Genomic DNA, 26,606 nt, shown 5'->3' with positions numbered 1-26,606 from the left:
ATATAAATAAAGACATTTGATTTTTGGTTATTATACTTACTTATATTGGTGCCAAATAAACTAAGTATAATAACGTCCTTGAGTAGAAGGTTCTTACCTATATCAATCGGTTAGCTGAACCGATAGTGAGATGATATAGGGAACACTACTCTTAATCATTCCTAGTCGAGTATTAACATTCAGGGACAATGTTAATGCAATAAGACTAGCATGTAGGTCAACTCGATGAATTGATCTCACAAGTCATGGATATAGAGATATCAAGTTGACACATGGGTATGCATTAGAGAATGTATACTGAATGACCCGCCATGAGAAAATATCATGGATCGTTATATGAGTGTCATATGCTTTCTCATGTGGCTATTAGTATGACTACTAGTCCTTGGACCTGAAGTCACCATGGATCCCTACATAAGGAGTTATGTACTTTGGTTTCGTCAAACGTCACTCGTAACTGGGTGGACTATAAAGGCGATTACTGGGTATGTAACGAATTATGCAGAGGGATGTGAGTGATGTAGATGAGATCTATCCCTCCTATATGATGGGAGAGACATCGGTATTCTTGATAGAGTGAGACCACGAAGTGCATGGCCATGCCCAAATGAGTCAATATGAGATATTGAGCTCATTTTGGTTTAGTGAGTCTACTTGGAGTTTAAGATTTAGATTAATTAGATGATGACACGGTCTATGCCTCACATTGATCAATCTAGATATCTTGGATAGAAGGACACTTGTCATATATTGTGAGGAGTCTCAATTAGTAGTCACAAGGTGATGTTGGATCTCAACATTCTTGTAACTTGGGTAGTAATGATGTATTGCTAGATACCGCTCATTACTTATGGTCCTAAATGGGTTTAGGGGTATTGCCAACGTTACAAGAACTTATTGGGTCACACACAAAGAACAAGTGGATGAAGATTAAGTTCATATGATGAACCAAGAGGATTAGATTCATGTGATGAATCAAATTGGATTAAGAGTAATCCTAATTGGACTAATTGAGTTAGACTCAAGTAAATTCATGTGTTCAATGAGTCTAATTTAGATTATGACTCATTGAATCAATTGAATTAAATGAATTAGATTCATTATATTAAATTGACTTGAATTAAATGGTTGGATTAGATTAACCATGAGAGAGATTAAGTCAGTTTGACATGACTTGAGAGGAAGAGGAAGAGTCAAGTTTGACTTGACTATTTGCCACATCATTAGTGATTTGGCATTAGGAGGACTAATGATGATGTGCCACATCATCAAAGTGTGCCACCTCATGGGGGTTACAAATATATTCTCTTTAATGGTCACATTTAATGAGAATGGAGGTTACCTTTTTGGTTTTGAATGAGAATGAATTTTTCATTCACTCACATTCACATCATCTTCTTCCTCAAGCTCTCTTTTTGCTCCTTCTCTTCTCTTGGTCGTGGGTTTCAAGCAAGGGAGAAGAAAGGAGAGTGAATCTAATCCAAGAAGAAAGGTTAGTGAAAGTCACATAGAGTTTTTAGAGGAGTGTGTTCTCTTCTTTTCTTTTCTTCATCTTCCAATCCTATCCGAGAGCATCAAGAAGTGCTAGGACACTTGTTGTGTTCTCTTCTCCATCCTTGAGTGTTAGAGAACACTTCTTGTTCGTGTGGATACTACTAGAGGTGTGTACATTTGAACACACTCGAGATCCGGCGTACCTTGGACGAGCGGGATTTGCAATGGGCACGCAACAAGGGTAACTTTCTAAACATGTAGATGTAAGTGTAGATCTAGTTAGTAAACTCGTACATGTAAATTTTTGTTCTATACTCTTCGCACGGATCCGGTGGCATGGGGGTTTCAGGGTTTCTGCGACGCGAAAAAGCGGTTTTCGCGGCGCGAAAAACCCAACACATCCTTACTTTTGAGAAGATACACATAATAATATTTTATATTATCATCTACAAAAGTGATGAGATATTTATTCCCACCACATGTTAGTGTACCTTTGAGATCGCACATGTCAGTGTGAATTAGCCCGAGTGGTTCAATGCTTCTCTCAACATGTTGAAAGTATGACCTAATCATTTTTGTCAACACAAGTCTCACACTTGTGTTTTGGGTTAAGGTGGAATGTAGGTATGCTTTGCATATTTATTAATCTACACAACACATCATAGTCAACATGCCCTAGTCTACCATACTATAACTATGAAGACTCAAGTATATAAGTAGAAAAGCTTTCATCTTTATTTATCTTAGGCCTAATGGCCAATACATTGAGCTTGAATAGCACATTAGATATGTAGCCCCTTCCTACAAACATTCTATTCTTAGACATTATAACTTTGTCTGCTTCAAAAATAATATGAAAGTCATGTTTGCTTAATAGTGATCCAGACACTAGATTTTTCTGAATCTCTGGAACATACAACATATTGTTCAGAGTAAGGTCCTTGCTCGAGGTCATCTTCAGCACTACTTTTCCTTGGCCCATGATGTCCAAGGTTACTGACTTCTTTAAAGTTGTGGAACAACTCCTTATTACAGCAAACATGTCTAGTGGCTACAGTATCGATCCACCATTGCTGCAGGTTAGAACTAATCAAGTTCAGTTCTGAGACCACTATATAGAGGTCATCCATTTTATGGTCCCTTGTTCAGGTTGGCCTCCTGCTTCTTCTTTGGCTTTATATACTCTAAAAATTTGTGACCGACTCAATCATTATTGAAGCACTTCCCAGAGAACTTTTTTTGCTGATACCTCCTCTAGGTCCCATCTTGGAAGACTTGAGGTTCTTCTGTTTCGAGTTTTAACCATGCTCGACCACATTGGCTTTTACAGTAGCCTAAGAGAATATCTTTCTGTTTGAACTCTTGTTGTCTTTTTTGATGAGAAGTCTAACAATGAGTTTCTCAACAATCATCTCCTTCCGCTTGTACTTTAGGTAGTTCTTGAAGTCCTTCCAGCTAGGAGGCAGCTTCTCAATAATAGTAGCTAGTTGGAAGGTTTCACTCAGAATCATCCCTTCTGAGTGGATCCCACGATAAACTTCTTGGCCCCCTGCATCCTCCATCTTGTACTTCTTATCCAAGGACTCCCATAAATTCTTAGTCATTCTCTTTGTGTTATACACAACGTATAGTGAGTTAGCAAAGCTATTGAGGATGTAGTTTCGGCAAAGGTACTCAGAATGAGTCCATTCCTTGACTGCATTGATGATTTGCGCATTAGCATCCTCAGTACACTTAGGAGGGTCCTTGGTCAAGAACTGAGCTAGATCTAGCGTGGTTAAGTAGAAGAGCATCTTCTACTGCCACCTCTTGAAGTTCACTCCAATGAACTTCTCTATCCTTTTCCTGTGGTTGATTGACACAGTTCCAATTGGGGCGGAGGGGGCCTTCATGTGTTGAGTCTATTGCACCTCAACACTTTATTTTGTGGACATATCAATAGAACTGAGCTTGTTTCAAGACTCGGTTCTATGGAGGAACTCATTGTTAGACTTCATATCGAAGAAGACAACAAGAGTTCAGAGAAAAAGCTATTATCTCATGCTACTGTGAAAGCCAACATGATCGAGCATGGTCAAAACTTGAAATGAAAAACCCCCAAGTCTTTTAAGATGGGACCTAGAGGAGGCATCAGCAAAAAGATGTTCACTGGGAAGTGCTTCAACTATAACTGAGTCTGTCACAAATCTTTGGAGTGCAAAAAGCCAAAGAAGAAGTAAGAGACCAACTTGAACAAGAGACCAGAAATGGATGACCTCTACACAGTGGTCTTAGAACTAAACCTGATCGATTCAAACCTGCAACAATGGTCGATCGATACTGGAGCCACCAGATATGTCTGTTGCAATAAGGAGCCGCTCCACAACTTTGAAGAAGCCAATGGAGACAAGATATTTATGGGGAACTCAGCAACGTTGGGCATCATGGGCTAAGAAAAAGTAATGCTGAAGATGACCTCGGGTAAGGAACTTACTCTGAACAATGTGTTGTATGTTCTAGAAATTCAGAGGAATCTAGTGTTCGGATCACTATTAAGCAAACATGACTTTCGTATTATTTCTGAGTCAGATAGAATTGTACTATCCAAGAATGGAATGTTTATATGAAGGGGCTATGTATCTGATGGGCTATTCAAGCTTAATATAATGGTCATTAGGCCTAAGATAAATAAAGATGAAAGCTCTTTTACTTATATGCTTGAGTCTTTATATTTATGACATAGTGGATTATGACATGTTAATTATGATGTGTTGCGTAGATTAATAAACATGCAAAACATACCTACATTCCACTGTGACTCAAAACACAATCATGAGACTTGTGTTAAAGCAAAAATGCCCCATGGTTGATTGGCAAAGACTCAATTCTATTAGATGGCCACAAAATAAAGTGTTGAGGTGCAACAAACTCAACACATGAAGGTCCTGATTAGAACTATGTCAATCAACCACGGGGAAAGGCCAGAGAAGTTCACTGGAGTGAACTTTAAGAGGTGACAGTAGAAGATGCTCTTCTCCTTGACCACACTCAATCTGTCTTAGTTTTTGATTGAGGACCCTCCCAAGCATGCTGAGAATGCTGATGCGCAAACCATTAGTGTAGTCGAGGCATAGATTCATTCTGAGTACATTTGTCAAAACTATATCCTCAATAGCCTTGTTAACTCGCTATACGCTGTGTATAACATGAAAAGAATGACTAAAGAGTTGTGGGAGTCCTTGGATAAGAAGTACAAGAAGGAGGATGCAAGGGCCAAGAAGTTCATTGTGAGTTGATTCTTGCACTATAAGATGATTGATTCCAAGATGGTGATAAACCAAGTCTAGGAGCTTCAGGTGATCTTGCACGAGATCCACTTAGAAGAGATGATTTTGAGTGAACCTTTTAGATGACTACTATCATTGAGAAACTGCCTCCCAACTAGAAGGACTTCAAGAACTATCTGAAGCACAAATGGAACTTCTTTCCTCTTCCATCTCTTTTCCATTCATTTATATCTAATACTTTTCTCCATCTCCCTCGTGATGGCCTTGGGTCGGGTACGGCAGGGGCGCTGGGGGCGAGCGTTTCACCTTTTGCCACAATTTATATCCAACACTTTTCTCCATCTCCCTTCCATGAATCCTAATTTTAGAGCCCTCTCCTTCTTCCTATGACTCATCTCCTTGCTCTCTTCTCCCATTAAGAGTTCTTCCTCTTTGTCTTTCGAGATTGAATGCTAGGGTTTATAAAGTCAGTGGTGAGTAGTTTTGGTACTTCACCGAAAGTTTCCTCCCCTTCAAGCTAAGTATTGAAAGCCCTTCTCCTTTTCTCGATCCTCCCTCCCTCATCGATCTTTAGTCTCCTCTTCTTTTATTCCTCTATGAGTTGAAGCCAAGCGATGGCGACGGTGCTAGTGGTGGAGGAAATAGGGCATGGAAAGATCGAGATCAAGCAGATCAAGAATTCCACCAACTGGAAGGTCACCTTCTCTAAGTGCCGCAATGGGATAATTAAGTAGATGAGAGAGATCAACATCCTCTATGAAGAGCAGGTCTCCATCATCATATTCTCAAGCTCTGGCAAGATGTCTGAGTACTGCAACCCCTCCACAATGTGAGTTTGCACACGATATGTTTATTTTTAAAGAAACTTTTTTTGCTCATTTTTTGTGTGGTAAGTGAATTTTGAGACTCTGAATGACGCTTGTGAATGGAACTGTATCAGCTTGCCGAAGGTTTTGGAGAGGTACCAGATGAACTTCGACAAAAATATCTGGGATGCAAAGCATTGGTAACATTGCCACAAAATAAAGAAAGAAAAAGATATTGCTTTGTTTCTTTTCGTTTGTTTCAAAAGGCTCCTTTTTATCCATAAATGGAAATGATAAGGCTAAGATTTTTTTTTTTTTTTTCTGATTTTTAAAGCAAATCATGGAGATTCTAATTCTTTGATTTTTTTTTTCTTTTTGTCATCTCATTCTTATAAAACCTTATTTTCCTTTATTTTCAAAAGACTCTTTTACAAAGTTTGAGTGTTGAAATTGAACGAGTAAAGAAAGAGAACAACAACATGCAGATTGAACTAAAGTTTATTGTGCTAATTTATTGTTTGATTTATATTATTCACTGCATCACTAATTTGGTGAAGTTTTGTTGTATTATGATGACTTTGTTTTGTGGAATTATTAGGCATCTTAAGGGTGAGGATCTGAACTCCCTTTACCCAGAAGAATTAATTCCAATCGAAGAAGTCCTTTAGATTGGTCTTACAAGTGTAAGGGAGAAGCGAGTGAGAAATTTGTTTGATAAATTTTTTATTGTTAGTGTAACTGTGATAATCTGTGTTGTTGTTGAATCCTTAGTCATCAATTTTGTTCCCCCTACTGGATGGAGATTTAGAAGATGCACAAAAAGAATGTCAGCATATAAAAATCCTTTGTGTTGCAATTTATTGTTTTTATTTTTTATTTTTTTTTGCTCCTAAAGAGTTTTATCTATTATATAGGAAAAGTTACTTGAGGTGGAGAACAAGCAACTGACTTATATGCTGGTAATCTTCTTATCAGATGATCTTTACAGCTCGGGTGTGTTTCACAGCTTCAAATGTTATACCTATTTCTTGATTTACAAAATTTGATAGTTGTCGGATCAATTATTATGGCAATACTCTATTATGACTTTTCATGTCTTAGTAGAGGAATATTAATAATGGGACATATTTAATCCAAAGTAACTTGCAGATACAGGGACATGCCCTTTTATCATTCTCTTGGACACATTTGAGGCAATATTTAGCCTCTTTAGCAAGTCTTCTCTAGCAGTTAACCTAATGGAATTTAGATATCTACATGGTCATCTCTAGCTAAGCTTAAGTTAGGCGATTCTTCTGCTAATATCTAGTTATAAGAGATTTCCATTTTATTTATCACTTTTTGTTAGACATTTTAATTACTTCATAATGTTTCTATTAACACTTGGTCCTTGCAAGTTTAGCACCATCAACAAATGGCAATAATGGACGGAAGCACTTTTTAGGTAATTAAAAAATATAGAGCGCCCATTGAAAACAAACATTGAAGAATTTGAAAAAAAAAATTAACTGATTTTGAAAAGAAACTTTAGATGGCAGTATTACCGTATTTATAAATTAATTTTGGAAGTGCATTGTTTTGAATAAAAGCTCCAAGGACATGAATTTTATCGAACACTTTAATTAGGGGGCGGATCCTCTGATCCGCAAAGGCTGAATCAATTCATGATCCAACCTTTACATTGGTGGAGGACAATGGACCCCCACCTGTTAACAGATGGAGGCCATTGCCTCCCACCAATCCTCTTGCCCCGATCCAAGAGTGGACCAGGACAAGGGGATCAGAGGATCCGGTCCCCTTTAATTACCTCTCAAGGTGCTTTGACCGTTAAAAACCAACAAAATGCGCTTTGACCCTAAGATTCTCTAGAGAAGCACTCTTGAACCTAGGCTAAGCTATTCCAATTTCGTATCCTCTTTTTCCTCTCTATTAAGGCTGCATTGCTTGCTTAAGTTCTGAATAGTAAATTTCAAATTTTCTTTTGGCAGTTACAGATACCATTGTGCAACTACTATCTTTAGTTTCACAAATCAATAAATTTATTTTGGCTCTTTAACAAGGACTCAAATGTTTCACAAATCAGTAAGATTATTTTGTTGTGGTATTCTCTACCACCTCTTTTACAAGGAAGGATTATTTCCAGTTTTACTTCATAAAACTATCCTTCATCCTCTACCAAATCTATCAAACATTGAAAGGAGCTATTTTTGTCCTTCTACTCCTTTAACTTCCGTTGGCTTGTTTTAGGCGGTGGTCAAATCTCTTTGACTTAAAGTAGCCTTTTGCCAGTTTGTTGGAAGACCAAAAGGTCAAGCCACGACAAGTGGTAATTTTTTGTTTTATGTTTTATTTTATTATCTCCTTCGCGAGATTGCTTAAATTGCTACTCTTTATAACTAAAGCAATATTTGAATCTTCAGTGAATTGATGTTGCTTAATTCTCCTCTTTGACTTTAAAAGAGTAAATTAGTTCTTTGTATTGCAAAAGTCCTGTCTTCTTAGTTTTGATGGAGAAAAATTGACCCATTCCCTTTAAAGATTGCACATCAAAAGCATTTCAAACAATCTGATACAAACTAGTGTTCTAGCTATAACTAATTCTTCTCTAGTTGAATTGTTAAAAAAAAGGATGTCATCTGATAGTTCGTTAAATACTGACTTATCAGAAAAGATACTCGTCTTGGTCTGAGACTTTGGGTTGTGGTTGGCATCTGCCTGGGTGTTCTAATTGTGTTTATTCTGGTCATTTTATCTATATGGATCACATCCAAGAGGAAGACAAAGATGTTAGTTAGAGTCCTAGAACCAATCATTTGATGATTGTTGTATGGACTCATTGTATTATATTTCTTATATATATAAAGACATTTGTTTTGGTTATTATACTTACTTGTATTGGTGTCAAATAACTAAGTATAATAGCGTCCTTGAGTAGAAGATTCTTACTTATATCAATCGATTGGTTGAATCGATAGTGAGATGATATAGGGAACATTACTCTTAATCATTCCTAGTCGAGTATTAACATTTAGGGACAATGTTAATGCGACGAGACTAGCATGTAGGTCAACTCGATGACTTGATCTCACAAGTCATGGATATAGAGATATTAAGTTGACACATGAGTATGCATTGGAGAATGTATACTGAATGACCCGCCATGAGAAAGTATCATGGATCGTTATATGAGTGTCATATACTTTCTCATGTGGCTATTAGTATGACTACTAGTCCTTGACCTGAAGTCACCATGGTTTCCTACATAAGGAGTTACGTACTTTGGCTTCGTCAAACGTCACCTTTAACTGGGTGGACTATAAAGGCGATTACTGGGTATGTAACAAATTATGTGGAGGGATGTGAGTGATGTAGATGGGATCTATCCCTCCTATATGACGGGAGTGACATCGATATTCTTGATAGAGTGAGACCACTAAGTGCATGACCATGCCCAAATGAGTCAATATGAGATATTGAGCTCATTTGATTGAGCGAGTCTACTTGGAGTTCAAGATTTAGATTGATTAGATGATGACACAGTCTATGCCTCATATTGATCAATCTAGATGTCTAGGATAGAAGGACAATGCCATATATTGTGAAGAGTCACAATTAGTAGTCACAATGTGATGTTGGATCTCAACATTCTTGTAACTTGGGTAGTAATGATGTGTTGCTAGATACCGCTCATTACTTATATTTCTAAATGGGTTTAGGAGCATTTCCAATGTTATAAGAACCTATAGGGTCACACACAAAGGGCAATTAGATGGAGATTAGGTTCATTTAATGAACCTAAAGGATTAGGTTCATGTGATGAACCAAATTGGATTAAGAGTAATCCAAATTAGGCTAATTGAGTTGGTCTCAATTTGGTTCATGTGCTAGATGAGTCTAATTTGGACTTAGACTCATTGAATCAATTTAATTCAATGAATAGAGATTCATTAAATTAAAATTGACTTGAACCAATGGTTAGATTAGATCAACCATGGGAGAGAAGTGGTCAAGTTTGACTTGACTTGAGAGGAAGATGAAGGGTCAAGTTTGACTTGACCATTTGCCACCTCATTGGTGAGTTGACATTAAGTGGGCTAATAGTGATGCTCCATATCATCATGGTTACTTAAGTGGGATGCCACCTCATGGGAGTTACCAAGAGTTGTGACTCTTGGTATCCCATGGAGATAAAACTCCCTCTTAATGTGGCCGGCCACATGAATTCAAGGGTAAGTTTCATTTTGTGTTTAAACCTCCTTCTTCTTCCTCAAGCTCTCTCTTCTTGTAAAATACCAGAAAATAGGCGAATATTAATAAGAGAATTTTCCGGAATTTTTGGAAATTTTTCGGGAATTTTTCGGAGCTCGTACGGATAAGTTCACGGGGATAAAAACGGGGCCCGGAAAAGCCTGTTTAGGTACCCTGTTTTAATGAGGAAAAATTTTAATTTCTTTTCCCTTTTTCCTTTTTCTTTTTCTTGTTTTTCGCCGTTCTTTTTTCCCTCTCCCTCGCGCACCCGAGCCGCACTTCTTCCCCCGCCCGACGCCGTGCCCTAACAGCACACACGGCGGTTTCCTTCTTCCCTCATCTCTAGCGACGCTGCCCTTCTCCACACCGTCACCTCTGCCCCGGCTCCAGCGACGCCGACTTCTTCCTCTGTGCCGAGCCCTAGCGTCGAGCCGCACCGCCGACGCCACTGCCGGCACCGATTTCCCAGCGCCGGCCGCCGTCGCCTGTGACTTAGCATCGCCGGGTGTCGCTTCTCAACCCTCACGTTGGCCTTCCCTCTCCCTTCCGAGGCAGCGCCGAGCACAGGAACCCTACCGCCGGCTATCTTCTCCTTTTCTTCTGGGTTCTGCCGTGGCCACCATTTGGGATCCGTATGCCGCCCTTGCCCTCTGCTCTAGTTTACTGCCTCAGTAGCCCCTTGCTGGAAACAACACCGGAGCCCTAAATCCTCCGTTCTCTATTCCAGTGAGTTACTGGATGAAGGTAAGGATCAGGTTGCAATTTTAGTTGTGCACTTGTATTTGATTGGGTAGTTGATGCATTCGTAGTGTGATTTTTGGATTCGATTGTTGGAAGGCACCTAGTTGGTTCCGGCTATCACAGCATTAATAGTTGTTGCTGTCCCTGCTTGATTCCGGCCATCACACCCCTGTCAACAGATTGGCACATCTGAGGTAAGATTAGGTTGTAAGATGGGTTGTTGTTTGATTTGTGATTCCTTATTATTGATCTCGACTTGATCCGATCCGTGGGAGGGATTTCAGCAGGGAGTTTGTGTTCGTGGATTTGCTTGGTTCCAGATCAACAGTAGGTTGTTTCGTGGAAAGTTTTGTTGTCGATCACCACTTCCTTCTTCTTGATCCGCTTAATTTGAGGTAAGGTGTAGAGCATTTTATACATGCTATAGAATATAGTTCTGATTTGATTGTTTAGAATGGATGATTATGAGTAGATTGAGGTTGTGTATATTGATTAGGGTTGTCCTAATTTAGGGTTAGAGAGTTCATTTAGCTATTTATAAGAATCGTAGCTAAATAAAAATATACACATTGATTTCACAGGACTTTGACGCGAGACGAGTATCTCGGAGTCGATTGACATTTCGATTGAGGCGGTACTTTTGACTTATTGTCTTTGATACGCTTAGTAATTAAATTAACAAGATGCATTAATTGTGTTTCTTACTTGTTTCGGTTAATCACCGCCCAATACACGCTACCTGTTGATTGATTGTTTGTTTACATCTTGTATGGATATGCACCGATTCCACACGCCGCCGGGTAGTGATATAACCATATTTTACCATGTCGACCTAGGTTCGATACCTTATAGGATCGATACCTGATATGATTCATTCGCTTGCACATTATGATATATCCAAGATCGTTTAGTATATTACCATGTTTAGTGACACGCACCATTCGCATTGCTTATTTGAGTGATCGATTGCTCCTTTATTGTGAGCACTTTGCGCTTCATCATCGGTGCTCCGTTGTGGCATGGGTGCGGGACACGCGGTAACATTCTTCCGGTGCTCCGTTGATCCGCTCATGGGTAGCGTGCAGCACGTTAGAGATTCCTCCCGTCATAGTGTACGAGACGATTGCGCTCCCCCATTTATGATTTGGGGTAGGAGTATACGTGTACTCCGACAAGATCCCGTCCACTCGATCACTCATCAGGAGTAGTTCCTACCCACTTGGTCCCACTTATGTTGTGAGTTGGCTGACTGACGTCAGGGGTGACCACGATGCATTTATTGTTGTGTTTGTGTTTGTTGCACTTATATGCGCATTGCTTGGATACCTTGATCGATACGCATACAGTCTTCTATACCTTCGATCGTTTGTCCTTTTACCGGTCCTGGTTAGTCTGATTCTCTTCGCTTTCTTCGGTTTGTAATTACCTTTATCTTTATCGAGACACGCATGATTAGTGCTAGGTGTTATTTCTTTACTTTGCATATCAATTGTACCTGCTGAGTGTTGGACTTACCCCGCCTCCATTGTTGTTATTTTCAGGTTGATGCTGTCAGGAGGGAGTTCCAGTTGCTAGTCCCCTGCAGACCTCCAGCTATTTGCTATCGTTTGTATTGTTTTTGATTCTCACTTGACTATATTTGGATTTGGATGTTGAATACTTAGATATTATATAATTTGTCCCGTTGATAGATTTGTTTTCGATTTTATACTACTACATGCCTGCCTGGACGGCAGAAGAGGTAAGAAAAATCGAATTTGGGCTTTACGAGTGTAGTTGAGTAGAGTTGATTTCGAGTCAGAGTGTTACTATGTTGTTTATTTTATTAACTGCGTGGTTGTGACAGCCAGAGGCTGAATACTTATATAAACTGCGTGGTGATTGGTTTTTATTTACTGTTATTATTCCAGCCGTCTGTGGCTGAGGTATATGAGTTATGTAGAAGTTTCAGATTGTCCGCCGTACAGGGGAGGTGCTGCCGAAATTTCTTCGGACAGGGACTCCTCTGGGGCGTAACACTTCTCTCCCTCTCCTCCACCTTGGCCGAACCATTCAAAGGTGCTAGCACACCTTTTTGTTTGATTTCTTCATCTCTTACTTGTGTGGATACACATAGAGGAGTATCTACTTTGATACTCTCGAGATCCGGCGAACCTTGGACGAGCGGGATTAAGCGAAGGATATCGCATCAAGGGTAAAGCTCTTCTCCTTTGTAGATCTAGTTTAGATCTAGGTTAGAAACTCGTACATGTAAAGTTTTTTGAAATTTATTTCTTCGCACGGATCCGGTGGTGGGGTTTCGGGGTTTCCGCAACGCAAAAAGCGGTTTTTGCGGCCCGAAAAACCCAACATCCAGGATCACATCCAAGAGGAAGACAAAGAAGACTAATAAAAACATGGCAGTATCACAAATCCCATCTGTGACGAAGAAAATCCCTTGGGACATAGTTGGCAATCAATTCTCGGATCAAATTCTATAGGAAAATGAAGGGCCTCTTGTCCCAGCCATGACAAATTTAGTGACAAGGAATCAGTGAAGACAATTGCAGCACAACTGACCAATAGAAATTCATGTAATGCTAAAAACATTGGCCCGTGCTGCTCAGCTCGCCACAATGATAGAGCTGGGAGTGGTTGTTTTGGTGATGAAGGTAGCTCTATATCTACTAGGAAAGCATATTCAGCATTTCCACTTGTATTTCCTTTAGTTGGACTACCCAAGTCCTCGCATCTCGGTTGGGACCATTGGTTTTCCTTAAGGGATCTTGAGCTCACAACAAGTCGTTTCTCAAATGACAATGTCCTCAGGGAAGGTGGATATGGAGTTGTCTATTGTGGGCGTTTGATAAATGGTATTGAGGTTGCAGTAAAGAAGCTAAGTTCATTGCTCCCTTTCATTCAGGTTCTTGTTACCTCAAAATAATGTACTAATGCTCACTCATTGAATTATGTAGAGGACAAGCAGAGAAGGAATTCAGAGTAGAGGTGGAAGCCATTGGTCATGTTCGGCATAAGAATCTAGTTAGGCTTTTGGGGTATTGCATAGAAGGAATTCACAGGTGAAAAGTTTGAGTTGTTCATTTAGTTACTTCCATTGAGATGATTACATAGATCGACTGATGTTAACTGGATGCTTGTGTCTGAGTATGTCAACAATGGAAACTTAGAGTAGCGGCTACATGGAGCTATGCATCAAAGAGGCATCCTTAGTTGGGAGAAGCGCATGAAGGTCATCCTTGGCACAACAAAGGCATAAGCTCAATCCTCAACAATTCTTCTTCTTTTCAGTCTTCTATACTACAGTTTGAGTTGCCTAGCTTACTCCTTTCAGGCTTGCTTACTTGCATGAAGCAATCAAATCAAAAGTAGTGTCAATAAGAGTTCTAACAATTTTAATTTTTCTATTAAAATTTTGATCAACAATTATTAGAGGTAAAAGAGAAATACATAATTTTGAAGTGTTGATAAAGAGACAAAGATCAACCACTATAATCCAAAAGCATGTGAGAAAATGGTCTACTAGGAAGATCTTTAATGAGCATATGAGGGATGTTATACTATTGCAGTCTGGTAACATACTTCTATCACCACTCTTTGGTATTTTTATTATTTCTTTTGGTTTATTATAACTCGTATGCATATAATATTGCTTTTATCTTAAAGGAAAAGTGTATTAACTAGTTTTTATACCTCTCATATCTTTTAGTTCCATCAATTATTACAACACTTGGCAAAAACTATTAGAGTGGTAAGACTCATTGATGGTTCTCCCATTATTCATTTGTTATTTTTTTCTTATGGATCTTTATAAATGTGCTTTGTGATCCTTCCTTATTGTAGTTCAATAACTTATATTGTGGTATTATTGAAATAACTACTAGTTATTGTTTTACTGTAGCATCGTTGAATGTACTTGTTGTGTGTTGTAACTGAATGTCGACATTTAGAAAATTAAAAATGACAATTTGACAGTGAAAACTTCTTGTTTAATGGAGGATTTTGTTAGTCTTCAACAAATATCATCTTTATATGTGCTACTTACTATTTCATGACAATGATACATCAGTTTATTGGATTGTAGATGCGCCACTCTTCTTTAATTCTAGAAAATTTTATGTAACACAAACTTTGATGACTCTCAATTTGTTCATTTGATTATAAATGGTCTCAATTAATCTTCTATGATTTACTTCAAGTTCACCATCATTTACATTGGAATTTGTAAGATGTCCAATTTTAATCATCATTTTCTGTTAGGGTACAATTGTTTCATTTTTTAGGACTTAGTGGATATGTATGCTCAACTTCTAGCTCATCATACTTAAGTTTATTTTTATTTTAACTGAATCATGTTTCTGATTTTGTATTTATGTGCTTTACTCCCTAATTTTTATCTTTCCTACCTAATTAAACATCTTGTGACATGTTAATTATCTATTTTGCCATCTCTTATTTAGACTTTGTTAATGTGCAATCTGTTTAGATAAATTGTTGTTGCTACTTGTGCTTACACTTCTATTGTAATATCCAAATTAAAAGTTAGAACTCATTGTTTTTCTAAATAAAAAGATTTAAATCCATTTCATCAATGAAATTCAAAAGAACTTGTATTTTCTTCCCACCTTAAAGTGATGAGAGACTTGTACTTTCTTCCCACCTTAAAGTGATGAGTTTGCCTAGTTGTTTTACAAAATTAACTTTTTTCTATATGCAATATAGAAAAAATGCCTAAATTCTACAAAGAATAGTAGTCTTTGTGAGCTGCATCGAATTGCTATCATGAGTTCTTTTTAATTTTATTTTTCTATTATCTTCTATGATCTTGTGTAGTTGTGTACAAGAAACATAGGAAATATACCTCTTGTTTTGATTGCAGCTTTATGTCGGGACAAATCAAATCCATTTGGTGATTTTATCAAATGTAGCCAAGATGGAAATGCATACATATCATTTGGCCAGTGGGTAAGTAGTGTTCCACTTTAAGCTTTAATTCAAGCAACATTCATTTCATTTATTTAGGGAACTTTTAATCACAATTTAAAGTTATCCATGTACCTATTTTCTTTGACTACAACATCAACAACAACAAGCCATTAATTATTGCCATTTATTCAGGGAACTTTTATAAAGAGAGCAGGATTTAGGTTTACTACTTGAAACTTGGATATATTTAATGTCATGTGTGTCATGTAGATAATTGGTCCATTAATTTGTGAAACTAGAATGAAGTTAAAATTAATCTATTTCTATAACATTGGTCAATTGAATTTCAATAATTGAAAAGATGTTTTATGCTATGTTTATATATAGAAGAATTCATACTTAATGGTGAAGAATTTGAAAGTTATTTAATTCTTCTTTGAGCCTGAGTTGGGCGAAGTATATTTATTTATAAAAATAAAGCTTCCATCTCCTTTCTATTTTTTTTTAAGATTAGATTTCTTTGGTTTATACTCTGGACACTCCAAGATATGTATTATATTTTGGCACCAAGAAACTCTATATTCACAGAGACCTTATAAGCTTTTATTTGCAAATTGACAGGTTGGTGCATTAGTCTTGTATATCTATGTTTTTCATAGCTTGCACTGCCACCATGTCAAAACTTTGATGGAGCATAAGAGGCAAAGCTTCCAACTAGACATCCTTTGGAGAACTCTGAAACTGAGAAAGTTCCATTACTAACTTCAAGAGAGGTTGAATCTACTAGACTTAAGAAACATCAAATATTGTATATATATGTTTGTAAGAAGTATTGTATATATGTTTTGCTATAAGTTTGTATATATGTTTGTAAGAAGTGATCATTTTAAATGGGATGATATATGTTTATAGACATGTTTGTAGATAATAATTTATTGTTCTCTAGTATGTACTGAGAAATACCAATGGTTAAACGGTTAAAATGATAATATTTCAATACAGACAGTTAAAACCATTATTTAAGACACAAAAACCCATGATAAATTGATGTGTTAAGAAAGATAGGGTGTTTAAAGAAAGCAATTACAATCCGTTGTCTTTGTACTTAAAAAAATGTGTTAAAAATCATTTTTAAAGATAAAAAAGTATGGTAAATTGACACATTGAGAAAGATAGGGATGCTCAATGATAATGGTTAAAAACCATTATCATTTTACTTAAAACACACTGGTTAAAAATCATTATCATTTTAAGGAAGTAAGCATTATCTTTTTACTCAAAACACAACGGTTAAACAAGAAACATAATGATTTTTTTCACCATTGTGTTTTAGGTGAAGAGATAATGGTGTTTAATCATTGTCTTTGAGCACTCCTATCTTTCTCAACGCGTTAATTTACAATAAGTTTTTTGGGTCCTTGACAATGGTTTTTAACCATTATCTTTTAGTAGTTTTGTTGTAGTGAGTAGGAATAATAAATTGCAAATTGACTTTCTTATAGTTAGGAAGAAGAATAAAAATATTTGTAAAGGTTGCAAAGTCATTTCTAGAGAAAGCTTAACTACACAACATAGGTTAGCAGTATTGGATATACACCTCAAGTATAGTATCAATAGAAAGAAAATATATACAACTTCTAGAATTAAGTGTGTGAAAGTTAAAAGATGTGAAGTAAAATATATTTAAGGAGAAGGTAGAAGTACAAGCATTAGGAGAAATATACAGTGACTCTATTACGACATGGGATAAGATAGTATTAAAGTTGAAAATAGCAGCTAAGAGTATACTCGGTGAGTCAAAGGGATATACACCACTAAGGAATCTTGGTGGTGGAATGAGAAAGTACAAGAGAAAGTGAAGGAAAAATAAACAACTTATAAGGAATTATATATTTATAAGAATGAGGAAAAACTTTAAAAAATATATACAATAAGCAAGAAGGAGACTAAGAAAATATTACATGAAGCAAAGAATAAAATTTTTGAATGATTATATCAAATATTCGATACAAAAAAATGAGAAAGAGATATTTATAGAATAGGTAAAGTGAGAGAAAGGAAGACAAGAAATCTTATTCAAATAAAATATATTAAAGATGAATGTAATAGGGTACTAGTAAAAGATGGAGAAATAAAAGAGCGGTGGAAGAGATATTTTCATCAACTTTTTAATAAAGATTTAGGTGACCAACTTAACTTAGGTAATTTAAGTAGCTCAAATGAGTATAGAAATTTAAATTTTTATTGTAGAATTCAAACTTTAAAAGTAGAACAAGCTTTAATTGAGATGCACAATGGAAAGTTATTGGACCAGATGATATTCCGATAGTGGTATGGAAGTGTCTAGGGAAATAAGATATTAAAAGGCTTACAAAATTATTTAGCATGATATTGGAAATAAAAATAATATCTGATTAATGGAGGGTAAGTACTTTAGTTTCCTTATAGAAAAATAAGGGAGACATACAAAATTATGTAAACTATAGGGTTATTAAACTAAGGAGTCATACACTGAAACTTTAGGAAAAAGTAATAGAAAAGATATTAAGGAAGGAGACCATGGTGACCGAAAATTAATTTGAGTTTATGTCTGAAAGATCAATAATAGAGGCTATATATCTTCTTAGATAACTAATTGAAAAATATCGAGAGCAAAAATAAGATCTACATATGATATTCATTGACTTAGAAAAAGCTTATGTGGAGAGTCCCAAGAGAAATTATTTAAAGAATTCTAGAAAAAGAGAAGTGTTAGCATAACATATATTGAATTAATTAAGGATATGTATGAGGATGTAATGAGTTAATTGAAACATTTACAATAAAGATAGAGTTCTCTAAGTCACTATCTTTTTATACTAATTATGGATGAACTCACTGTACACATTTAAGGCATAGTACTGTGGTATATGTTGTTTGCACGTGATATTATTTTTGTAGATGAAACATGTGAAGGAGTGATATGATCATATTGTCATGATATGATATTAAAAGAATTAAGTACCAAATCTATCTACGCTAGTATAGATAGGGTCAATTCGAGTCATCTCCCAACTAATACAACGATAGGATAGTAATCTAAGATTGTATATTATTTATATTTTTGGGGTTTTTAATATGGAAATGGGGGGTTTTGGGTTTTGATTCTAAACCTAACAAATGAGAAGCAAAACAAGTAGGAAATTAATCTAATGCTTGAATAAATCCTAACCAAGTGCCAACAATTAATCCACAACACATTGTCACTCTATGCTATGATTTCACCATCAACACAATTAAACTAAGGAATAAAATAGAAAAATATTAAATGAAATATAAGCTAGTAAATAAAAGACAATGCAAGTAAAGGAAAGCTAACCTAACCTAAATTACAATTGCAGAAAATAAAAGACAACATGAAGTAAAACATCAACGAAACTAAGCATAGAACAAAACCTAAAGCATGTAATGAAACCTAAGCTAATCTATCCTAATTGCATTCAATTAAAACTAGAACTTAAAGAAATTGAAAGAACAAGATAAAGCAAGAACTAAACAAAATAAAATGTACCAAATTAAACTTAACTAATGGTTGAAGCAATTCATTGAATCCGTTGTGTGCATGAAACTAATTAAGCATAGTGTGCAATTCAAATATGGAAAATCAAGTTCAATACAAGCACTCAACCAAAATTCACAAACATCAACAAAAGCAAATTGACACAATGAATAAACATTAACATGAATAAAACTAAGTTAACCAAACCACAATCCATACATCAACTCTCAATACCAAGGACTACCCTTGCAATCACACAAGGGCCCGGAGAAAGAACCCCTAACTCCGATGAACAGTAGCACACTATCGTCTGCTACACACTTCACCAACGATGAAGATACGAATCCTCCAATGAGGAACCCCCTCATTGGAAGTTGACTGGAAGAGTTGGATGGACTGTCGGCGCTGCTTCTTCCTGCTATGTCACCTGAACCTCAAATGGTGGAGCTTTCAAAAGGTTTCCTAAATGTGGAGGTTACACTAGAGAACCTCTATGGTGAGGTGGATGATCAGAATCACTACCGAAGCTTGTTGCCCATGCCAAGAGATGCTCGCCATCGTCGTCACTTAGAATCAAGAAGCTAAGGAAAGTGGAAAGGGTTGGCCGGCTGACGACAGTGAAGGAAAAGGGAAAAGCCACCGACTGGTGGTGAAGAGAAAGAAAGAAGGGGAGAAGTAGTTGGCGTTGTGTTTGCGTACCCTAAGTGAAGAGAAGAAGAAGCCAATGACGCCTCTGTTCGTCTACCGTGTGAAGAGTAAAGGGAATGGATTCTTAATGGTTTTCATGTTTGGGTTGAGGAGTGGAATCTGAATCCAATAAGAGAAGTGAAATTGAGTTTTTGGAATTGGGCTTTAAGAGTGGGCTTGAGGATTGGGTTCTTGAATATAATTGGGCTCTTCTCTTTTGAAATGAAATGAACCATGCTCTTCAAATTAGCTCATGTTCAACCCTAGCATTAGGTCTAATTGATTTGACTCAACTCATGTCTATGGATCCTCTTTAATTCCCTAAAAAATCATGAAATAATGCCAAAATTAGGGAAAGAGTATAAAAATCTCACAAATATATCCTAACTCATGAATTATAATATAAAGCAAGATTTAAGCAGATGAGAGGATAAAAAATACTATGTATGAGAGCTAAAATAATACATAAAAATACTAGTTATCAAGGAGTAAATGTTAAACTAGAATCTTGCCAAGAAATCTTGCCAAGAAATACTAAAAAAAAAGATTTTAAACTTAGTAGAATAAAGACATATATATGAAATTTAAGTTTAACAATATTAGACGTAATGAGATAATTGTTAAGATAGGAGATGATATGTTGTCCAGAACCGAGAGGTTTAAATATTTAGAATCATTTTTGAAAAATGGAGGGATTGAGAGAGATGTCTTACATAGAATACAAGCATGATAGTTGAAATGAAGGAGAGTGTTGGGTGTTTTATGTGACTGTAAGTACCTCTAAAACTTAAAGGAAAGTTCTATAAAACTGTAGTTAGATTTGCTATATTATATGGAACTGAATGTTGGATTATAACTCAAGTACATGAGCAAAAAATGAGATATGTTGAGATGAGGATATTAAGGTAGATATGTGGACATATGAAAATAGACAGAATAAGAAATGAGAGTATTAGAGAGAAAGTCAGAGTTGTATCTATTTAAGGAAAACTTCGAGAGATACGTTTAAGATGGTATTAGCATGTACTTAGATGACCAATAAATACTCCAGTTTGGTGATGTGAAATGATAACAAACACTCTTATCAAATGAGGAAGAGGAAGATTAAAAAAGACTTGGTTAGCAACAATAAAATAAGAAATAATTTATTTAAGAATAGATGGTGATATAGTAGGAGATATAAATCAACAGCGTAAAAGGATCCATATAACTGACTCCACCTAATGGGATAAGGCTTAGTTATTATATATTAATCTTCTAAAGAATGATCTAATTTAATTATCATATAAAAGTATGACTATAAACTAACTAAGACGACTCAAATTTTATAGTGTTATAATTTATTTGATAAGATAATCGGGTCAAGTTAAGTTTAAAATAAACTAAGTCATTAAAATGGTTGTTTAAACTTCACTTGATTTCCTTTTTATGATTTTAAGCTTGGTTTAAATTTGACTTAAGTTTATTTTATTCAGATGTTATCGAGCTTTCAATTTAAACTTCTTTCATTATTTAATTTTTTTAATATTTTAAAACGTATTTGATTAGTTATTGAGTTTTATAAAATTATATATATATATATATATAAACCTGCACACTCTTATCCTACATACTCTTGGGCGATCGTTATAGGTCTGGGTGCTCGGAAGCCCTCTCAGGCGTCCCTATTCTCAAAAAGTCAATCAGGGTGGCCAGGAGTGCTTCTAGGGGCTCGGACCTATAAGAGTTGTTCAAAAGTGTGCAAGGTAAGGATATGAAGGTAAAATTCTCTCTCTCTCTCTCTCTCTCTATTTATCTCTCTCTCTATGTCAGCATAAGGTACACCTTCATCTTTTGTCTATAAAAGGGTAGTAACCACAGATAAAATAAGACACATTAATAGTTCTCGATTTTAAAGTCCACTGATATGTATCCAAGCTATGTGATAATACCTGTCGGAGTATCATGTCAACTGGTTGATAGATATCTTTCCATTATTTCTCTAAGTCATTTAAATCTTCTTGTAATATATATATAGGGAAATCATATTTATCAATTTACCTTGGTGGCTGTAAAAAAGAATTTATTAATGTATAATTTGAGGAAGATGATGTTGGTGAATCGACCTCTAGGGTTTCGATATTTGATAATGTACCTTAGTTTGATCAGTTTAACCAAGGGTTGATGATCTAAACAGGACTTGATGTTTGGAAGAGAAAGGTCTAGTTAGGACTAGATGACTAGCAAGGGTAAGTCCTAACCAAAGGATAGGCAAGTGAGAAGTCTACCAAGTGAAGCTAGGTAGTGGAAGTCCTGGTGAGTGAAGTCTGCCCCTAGTGAGTGAATCTAGGTAGTGGAAGTCCTGGTGAGTGAAGCCGGACCTTAGTGAGTGAAGCTAGGTGGTGGAAGTCCTGAAGTCGGGCCCTAGTGAGTGAAGCTAGGTGGTGGAAGTCTTGGTGAGTGAAGTCAGACAATGGAAATCCTAGTGAGTAAAGTTTGGCATCCCTAGGGGAAGGCAACCCTGGGTAATATATGATCAACACGCAGTTGATTAGACTAGCTAATTATTAATAATGTTGACATTGTTTTATCTTTACCATTTTATATCTATGGTGCTAACTCAGTGTTGCAGGCAAGTCTTAGTAGATCAGCTTAGTCAGATACTAAGCAAGGCTGGAGAAAGTCCAAATAGGATGAAGGACTAGATATTTGGCAGGTAAGTAAAGGTAAGCTACTAGATGAGAGTGACTCGGTGAGGACATGTCTTAGTTAAGGGACAGTAGGCGTCAATCCAGTTTTGGTCCATTTCAGATTCCTAAACTGAGACCTCGACTAGATCCTGGTCTCAGTGGAGACAGGATCTAATTATTACTTAGTATTATTGTGCTAATACTTGTCTTGCATGTCATTATCTTGTTTATTGCACTAACATGCTTTGTAGGACAAGAAGAACACAAAAAGTGTTGGTTGCTACTCGGAAAACCTAATGGTTCCACTGTACAAACATTTTGTACAAAGGTTTGAACCTTTTCCTAGCTACCATGTGTTCTTTTAAATTAAACTCGGATCGCCTGCGGAACTTACACGTTTGATCCTAAGTTTAATTTATTTGTTCTTTTAGGTTTAGACTTGGATCTCCTGCGGAACTTAACACGTTCGATCCAAATCACCTAGTTTATTAATTCCATTAAATATTAATTTCCAAAATTGGCTTCCAGGACTGCATGGCGAGACACATGGCCTTCTTGGATATGGGAACAACCACCACCGCCTAGACAAAGCCTTTTAAGGAAAGCTAATATTTAATTTCCTTAAATAACTTTAGGTCAACCAAAAGGAACAATCAAATCACAAGGAAAAGAAAAATAAAAGAACACAACATCAAAAACTAATTCGAAATACTAGAATCACATGCCTCTTGTATTTGGTATTTTTATATGGAGATAAAACTAACATGATACGGAAAACAATATTAGTTATACCTTACTTAGTAGATAATGACCTCTTGATCTTCTACCGTATTCCTCTTCTAATCTCGGACGTTGTGTGGACAACGATCTTCTGAGACGAGGACCACCTAGCACCTTCTTCTTCTTCCTTTAAGTTTCGGCCAAGCAAGACTTTCAAAGGATGAAGATCTTTTTCCACCAACCAAGCTCCAAGGGATGCAAGCTTTCTCTCCTTCTTCTCCAAGCTAGGATCCGGCCACCACTTGATCTCCAAGAGTGAAGAGAGTTTCGGCCACAAGGATGGAGAGAAGAGAAAGGGAAGAGCCATCCACACCAAGGAAGAAAAGAGGGAGAAAAATAATAGAGGTTGTTCACCTTGAAGGCACCTAAAACCCCCTCTTTTATAATCCTTAGCTTTGGCAAATAAGGAAATTTAATTACAATAAAATTTCCTTAACTTTCCTTGACATGAATTAATTAAGAAAAATTAAATAAAATTTCCTAATATTCTTTTAAAATCCCTTCATGGTTGATTAAAAGAAATTTCTATAATTTTAATTTTTCAACATGTGAATAATTTACAAAGAAGAAAAATAAAATATCCTTTCAATCTACAAATAAGGAAAGAGATTTAATTTCTTTTCTTAATCTTTTGTAGAAACTTATAAAAGAGATATTTTAATTTTTAATCTCTCCAATAAATTATATCTTCCACATAAGAAAAATTTAAAATTAAAATTCTTTTCTAATTTAATAGGGTCGTCCACCTAAGCTTGGGTTCAAGCTAGGGCCGACCACCCATGGACCAAGGCTTGGCCGGCCCTAGCTTGGTTCTCAAGCTAGCTTGGCCGGCCCCTACACCATGGGTATGAAGGTGGGTATAGGTGGGTATAGTACTCTATAACTAAGAGGCTACGATAGGGACTGAGAGGAGGAATTGGTTTTGGTCTGCCGATAAAATTAAGCATCCCGTGTTCGCCCCGAACACACAACTTAATTTTATCAATAATAATTCATTCCACCAGAGAACTATTATTGAACTACCGCACCAATTCCAAATTACATTTTTGGGCTCCTTCTTATTATGAGTGTATTAGTCTTCCTGTGTTTAAGATATCGAATGCCCACTAATTAAGTGAGTTACTGACAACTTATTTAATTAATATCTTAGTCCAAGAGTAGTACCACTCAACCTTATCGTCATGTCGGACTAAGTCCACTTGCAGGGTTTAACATGACAATCCTTATGAGCTCCTCTTGGGGACATTATCAACCTAGATTACTAGGACATAGTTTCCTTCTATAATCAACAACACACACTATAAGTGATATCATTTCCCAACTTATCGGACTTATTGATTTATCGAACTAAATCTCACCCATTGATAAATTAAAGAAATAAATATCAAATATATGTGCTTGTTATTATATTAGGATTAAGAGCACACACTTCCATAATAACTGAGGTCTTATTCCTTTATAAAGTCAGTATAAAAGAAACGACCTCTGATGGTCCTACTCAATACACTCTAAGTGTACTAGTGTAATTATATAGTTAAGATAAACTAATACCTAATTACACTACGACCTTCCAATGGTTTGTTCCTTTCCATTTTGGTCGTGAGCTACTGTTTATAATTTATAAGGTACTGATAACATTATCTTCTGTATGTGACACCACATACTATATTATCTACAATATAAATTAATTGAACAACTACAAACAAATATAGATAATTTGACCAAATGTGATTTCTTTATTCAAAATAAATGTTTACACAAGCTTAGGCTTTCAGTATACACTCTAACAATCTCCCACTTATACTAATGACTAAGCTGCCATATCTGCTGCCATACATCTGATTCCCATTCCCTCTACATGCCGATCGAAAGATTTTGCTGGAAGAGGCTTAGTGAAAGGATTTGCCAGGTTATCTGCTGATGCAATCTTGGCGATGACAACTTCTCCTCGCTTTACGATATCTCGTATCAGGTGGTACTTGCGCTCTATATGTTTACTTGCCTTATGGGCTCATGGTTCCTTTGAGTTTGCAACTGCACTGCTATTATCACAATAAATTGTGATGATTTTGGGCAAACCAGGAATCACATCTAAGTCCATCAGAAAGTTCCTGAGCCATACTGCTTCTTTAGCTGCCTCAGAGGCTGCCACATACTCAGCTTCCATGGTTGAGTCCGAAATACATTTCTGCTTAACACTCCTCCATGCAATGGCTCCACCTTCTAAAGTAAACACATAGTCTGATGTAGACTTACTGTTGTCCCTATCCGATTGGAAATCTAAATCCGTGTAACCCACAGGGAGCAAATCGTCTGCTTGGTAAACTAGCATATAATCTCTAGTCCTTCTTAGGTACTTTAATATATGCTTTACCGCAGTCCAATGTCCTTGTCCAGGATTACTTTGATATCTGCTAACCATGCCCACGGCAAAACAGATATCAGGTCTCGTACACAACATTGCATACATAAGGCTTCCTACAGCCGAAGCATAAGGAATTCCTTTTATGTCCTCTATCTCCTTTGATGTCTTCGGAGACATCTCTTTAGATAGAGCTATTCCATGCCTAAAAGGTAAGAAACCTTTCTTGAAATTCTGCATGCTAAAACGAGCAAGGATTGTATCTATATATGAAGCTTGGGACAGACACAACATTCTTTTCTTGCGATCCCTTATAACTTTGATTCCAAGAATGTGTGCACAATCTCCTAAGTCTTTCATATCAAATTGTTTGGACAACCATACCCTTACGTCCGATAATACCTTGATATTGTTGCCAATTAACAAAATATCATCTACGTATAGTACAAGAAATACCACCACGTTTCCGTTATACTTCTTGTATACACAAGACTCATCTGGATACTGAATAAATCCATATGACTGGATTACTTCATTAAACTGGATGTTCCAAGACCTTGAAGCTTGCTTCAGTCCATAAATGGGCCGATTGAGCTTGCACACTAGATGCTCTTTGCCTTTTTCAATGAACCCTTCTGGTTGCTTCATATGGATGTTCTCTTCAAGACTTCCATTAAGGAAAGCTGTCTTGACCTCCATTTGCCAAATCTCATAATCCATATGAGCAGCAATGGATAAGAGTATCCGGATAGACTTAAGCATAGCTACCGGTGAAAAGGTCTCCTCATAATCGATTCCCTCTTTCTGAGTGTACCCTTTCGTAAAAAGCCTAGCTTTGAAGGTTTCTACCTTCCCATCTGTCCCTCTTTTCCTTTTGTAGATCCACTTGCATCCGACGGCTTTACACCATCAGATGGTTCTACAAGCTCCCAGACCTTATTAGAGTACATAGACTCTATTTCAGAAATCATTGCCTTTTGCCAAGATGCTGCATCTATATCTTGGAGTGCTTCGTCATATGTTTGGGAATCAGGTTCATGTTTACCCGGGATCAAGTCCGAAGACTCTCCCAAAAACATGAATCTCTCAGGT

At 36.5% G+C, this 26,606-nt stretch overlaps 2 long non-coding RNA genes across 3 annotated transcripts; both read left to right on the top strand.

Annotated features, from left to right (window-relative positions):
- Positions 1-5,093: 5,093 nt before the first annotated feature.
- LOC122001413 lies at positions 5,094-12,130 on the top strand. 2 transcript variants are annotated; one of them, XR_006117355.1, is made up of 4 exons: positions 5,094-5,589; positions 5,701-6,392; positions 6,481-6,525; positions 12,097-12,130. It is a non-coding gene; the product is annotated as an uncharacterized LOC122001413 (long non-coding RNA). The 2 variants fall into 2 exon arrangements; XR_006117354.1 differs by lacking the exon at positions 12,097-12,130 and having other exon boundaries at positions 6,481-8,474.
- Positions 12,131-12,785: 655 nt separating this feature from the next.
- On the top strand, positions 12,786-16,426 carry LOC122001412. Its single transcript, XR_006117353.1, has 2 exons — positions 12,786-15,517; positions 16,100-16,426. It is a non-coding gene; the product is annotated as an uncharacterized LOC122001412 (long non-coding RNA).
- The last annotated feature ends 10,180 nt before the right edge of the window (positions 16,427-26,606 follow it).

The sequence above is a fragment of the Zingiber officinale genome, chromosome 7A (assembly GCF_018446385.1).
Source record: "Zingiber officinale cultivar Zhangliang chromosome 7A, Zo_v1.1, whole genome shotgun sequence".
Taxonomy (NCBI): Eukaryota; Viridiplantae; Streptophyta; class Magnoliopsida; order Zingiberales; family Zingiberaceae; genus Zingiber; species Zingiber officinale.
The sequence above is the reverse complement of the archived record's forward strand: the minus strand, read 5'-3'. Positions and strand labels throughout refer to the sequence as shown.